At 44.5% G+C, this 2,233-nt stretch overlaps 1 non-coding gene across 1 annotated transcript; it reads right to left on the bottom strand.

Annotated features, from left to right (window-relative positions):
• Positions 1–747: 747 nt before the first annotated feature.
• LOC143262446 (5.8S ribosomal RNA) lies at positions 748–902 on the bottom strand. The gene has a single exon (XR_013036254.1). It is a non-coding gene; the product is annotated as a 5.8S ribosomal RNA (ribosomal RNA).
• Positions 903–2,233: the final 1,331 nt, after the last annotated feature.

Raw genomic sequence — 2,233 nt, 5'->3', positions numbered from 1 at the left:
ACTCGCGATTGCGTTGACACACACACATCATAGCCACACCAATAGAAGAGTTTTAGGACGGTAACCCGGGTGGGGTGTTCTTTACTCAGAATATGTGCAACATCGGATCTATATAGCCATCGATACAATTCGTACACAAATGTGTCGTACGAAGAGAGAGACTTTTTTTCCTCTGGCAACATAACGGTAAGAGACATCCTTCCACACTCATAGGTTCCACTCCCTGGGGCTATGATATATATATATACATATAAATTCAAATTCGAAGCAACGGTCACAATTCTACTCTATATTTTTGCGGGTTATGTGTTCTTTCGTTCAATTTCTTTCATGCGTTCGTTCGATCTCTGTACACAGTCTTCACATAGGACAGACTCGTGTAGTACGCTTTCGTGGGTTAAACCCATCTCGTTTCATTTCAGGCGACGTCGGGAGCGCGTTGAAAATGTACCAGTGAAATCTCGATAGTTCTACGGATACGAATCGTCCCGAAAAAGATTTTGTCACCGCTTCGAAGCGGTGTTTCAGACGGGCGGACGTATATAAAACATATACGACACACGACACCGCCTTCCACACTCACGCTAGTTCGAACACGATTTCCATCTCTCTCGAAGACTGTTAGACGTACGTAAAATTTCTCAATATTCATAGGACCGCGACAAACGCCGACGAAGCGCCCATCATTCGCTCGTACGTATATAGGCAACAAGTGCCATCAACGCAAGCAGTTTATAAGTACGTAAACGACCCTCAGCCAGGCGTGGTCCAGGAATTGTATCCGTGGACCGCAATGTGCGTTCGAAATGTCGATGTTCATGTGTCCTGCAGTTCACACGTTGACGCGCAATTAGCTGCGTTCTTCATCGACCCACGAGCCAAGTGATCCACCGTTCAGGGTAATTTTTCCCTTTTATTCTCTCATATATATAATGTGTATTTGCTATCCACCACATTTTTGTGTTATATTTCGGAACAAGCCGATACCCGAAGAGCTCCAACCAGCGCGCGAAGGAGATTCGGGAGTCGTCGTACAACGACATAATTGTCCCTTAAAGAACGAGATATTTCCGTCGAAACCATATATATATGTACGAGCAAATCCAAAACCACTGTTTTCTTGCAAGTTCGACGGTCGGAGCGAATAGAACATTGAAAAGCCTTCTATCGAAGAAACACAGAGAGTATATCACCTCCAAAAACGACGGGGATATGGATATTCAAACTGGACAATTATCAACCCGATACTGGATTCGAAAAGTTTCTCTCTCCTTTCGTCGTTATTTACACCGGACGGACTCACGGCCGGCTCTAGCTGGGTGTCATATATATATACGTCCCACGCTCATGCTGCCACTAGCGCGCAACAGAGTAGGGTGTCAATGACAACGACACAGCATTGAAACGAGCTACACAAGCCGGTCTCTCTTGATACCAATGTAAACGAGCATTAAGTTATCTTCAGACTGCCCGATATTTTCGTCCTTTGGACTTTCCCAACGATTCCTTTTTTTCTTTTTTTTTTTACACCACAGCGAAGACTTGAGGAAGCGTGATTAGCACGCTCGCATCCCTCCCTGTCCTACTACAACTGTGTGTGTGTGTGTGTGTAAAGAAAGAAAAAAGAATACATTGGCTTTCTCTCTATCGAGAAGATGGCCTACGCAACGCAGATCAAAGGCCTAATACGTGTAATATAATACGCGTCTGGCCGTGTATAAATCACGCACGAATGATCTGGTCGGGCCCAACTCTTCTCGTACGCTTATTTTTCCGTGTTGGGGCACTATCATAAAATCACACAAACCCCAACACGTGTGTGTCTTGGAAGGAAGATGGCCTACGCAACGCAGATCAAAGGCCTAATACGTGTAGTACACACGTCTGCCGTGTAAATCACGCACGAATGATCTGGTCGGGCCCAACTCTTCTCCACCACACCACATCCCAACTTTGTACATTTTTATATATTTTTGTGCGTTGGGGCACCTTCATAATCACAAACCCCAACAACACATATATCTCTCTCTCTTTGAAAGATTTGTTGTGGCCTACGCAACGCAGATCAAAGGCCTAATACGTGTAGTACACACGTCTGGCCGTGTAAATCACGCACGAATGATCTGGCGGGCTCAACAATATCTTTTTTTTTTATATGAATTCTTATCCACAAACTAATCGAATTCATTTTCTCTCCTCCTCTCCTCTCTCTTTGAGATATATTGGAACATTG

The sequence above is a fragment of the Megalopta genalis genome, unplaced genomic scaffold (genome assembly GCF_051020955.1).
Source record: "Megalopta genalis isolate 19385.01 unplaced genomic scaffold, iyMegGena1_principal scaffold0136, whole genome shotgun sequence".
Taxonomy (NCBI): Eukaryota; Metazoa; Arthropoda; class Insecta; order Hymenoptera; family Halictidae; genus Megalopta; species Megalopta genalis.
The sequence above is the reverse complement of the archived record's forward strand: the minus strand, read 5'-3'. Positions and strand labels throughout refer to the sequence as shown.